Source organism: Penaeus vannamei, chromosome 19 (genome assembly GCF_042767895.1).
Source record: "Penaeus vannamei isolate JL-2024 chromosome 19, ASM4276789v1, whole genome shotgun sequence".
Lineage (NCBI taxonomy): Eukaryota > Metazoa > Arthropoda > Malacostraca > Decapoda > Penaeidae > Penaeus > Penaeus vannamei.
The window spans coordinates 2,515,616-2,517,363 of NC_091567.1; the positions used below are offsets into that span (position 1 = coordinate 2,515,616).

Genomic DNA, 1,748 nt, shown 5'->3' on the forward strand with positions numbered 1-1,748 from the left:
CTCCCTCTCTCTCTCCCTCTCCCTCTCCCTCTCTCTCTCTCTCTTCCTTCCTCTCTCTCTCTCTCTCTCTCTTTGCCTCCCTCCCCTTCCCTCCATCTTTCCCTCGCCCATTTCTCCTCTCTGGCTCTCTCTCTCTCTCTCTCTCTCTCTCTCTCTCTCTCTCTCTCCCTTTTTCTCTCTCTCTCTCTCTCTCTCCCTCTCTCTTTCCCTTCCTTCCTCTCTCCCTCCTCTCCTTTCTTTGCCTCTCTCGCTTTCTCTCTCCATCTTTCCCTCTGCTCCATTTCTCCTTTCTGGCTATCTGGCCACTTTTCCTCTCTCTCTCTCTCCCTCCCACCCTTTCCCTCTGTCTCTCACTCTCTCACTCTCTCCCTCTCTCTCCCCTCTCTCTCTCTTTCCCTCTCTCCTTCTCTTTCCCCTCTCTCCCTCTCTTTCTTTCTGTTTATCTCCCTCCTTCCCTCCCTCTTTTCCTCTCTGTCTATCTGTTTATCTCTAACTGATTGTCAGTCTTTCTCTCTCTCTCTCTCTCTCTCTCTCTCTCTCTCTCTCTCTCTCTCTCTCTCTCTCTCTCTCTCTCTCTCTCTCTCTCTCTCTCTCTCTCTCTTGTAGAGGAGTTGCTATGAATGTTTATCTTAACCCAATCGTGAAGTTGCTTATTGTGCATTTTAATGGAGTCGATTTTGGGCGATTTTTTTGTTTTCTTTTTTGCGGGGGAGGGGGTGTAGGAGGTTTTGCACGCTACCTTGGCTTCTGCTTCGTGTTTCTGCAAGATTCGTCCTTTTGGCTCGGTGGCGTACGGGTGAGAGTTGCGCGGGGAAGGAGATTCTGTCACAGTACGACCCAAGTCAGCGGCGGGCTTGTGCGTGTGCCGGTGTGTTCCGCGGAAGCCTTCTTGACCTGCGACCTCGTTTCTAAAGAGTCTCAGCTGATCCCGCGATCCCTCTTCGCCAGATTGGATCACAAATCTGACCTTCCATTTGTCCCGGCGGATTGGGGCAAGGAATCACGCCCACCGCTTCGCCGGCAGGAGGAAAGGGGCGCGCGAGGAGGCGTATGCGTCGGCCCTGCAGGTCGTCCCGCAGAAGGTGGATTTCGGAGCCGTCGCGAGTTGGCGGATCCGAGTGGAACCGGCGATCGCACGTCGGCTGTTGTTGGTTCGGCGAACTCCAGCCCTGATACCGCCATGGTGAATATATTGTCGCAGATAATTGAGTTTGTTGCCGGTAATTGCGTTTGGAAATTGTACGGGCGAGTTAAGGGTTGCCTTCGGGACGCTGGCGGATTTGGCTCGCAGCGGTCGCCGGGGCGCTCGAGGGCTGGAGTGATCGCGGCGTGGAAGCGAAGAAACGCACCGCAAAAGCGCGTTCCGTGAGGGCGAAGAGGGAGAAGCAAAATGGAGTGAAACGGAGAAATAAAAGTGGAATATAAAACAGAGCCTCTACACCCCCTACCCTCTTCCACACCGAGACACAGCAGGTAAGTCATGCAAAGGCTAGTGATTCCTCCCCCTTTCCGCGTTATTTTTGGACCTGTTCATGCAAGGGAAAAGAAAATGTTTGACAACCCGACAAGCTATTACACGGGCCGCAATGATGCCGGGCGGACCACACTCCACCCCCGTGATTACCACAGGAAGCCAGCAATAGACACAGGTATGCGAGGCGGTGGTCGTGCGTGGAATAGGTCGCGCCGCAAGGAATTGGGAATGTATTGGGAGGAAGTTCAGCGAAGCCAGTCACACGCCCGGGCCT

At 54.0% G+C, this 1,748-nt stretch overlaps 1 long non-coding RNA gene across 1 annotated transcript in view; it reads left to right on the top strand.

Annotated features, from left to right (window-relative positions):
- Nucleotides 1-781: 781 nt before the first annotated feature.
- LOC138865080 (uncharacterized) overlaps nucleotides 782-1,748 on the top strand; it is a 352,138-nt gene continuing 351,171 nt past the window's right edge. Inside the window, exon 1 of the long non-coding RNA XR_011399302.1 lies at nucleotides 782-1,473. This is a non-coding gene — a long non-coding RNA (uncharacterized lncRNA). The remainder of the gene's footprint in view (nucleotides 1,474-1,748) is intronic.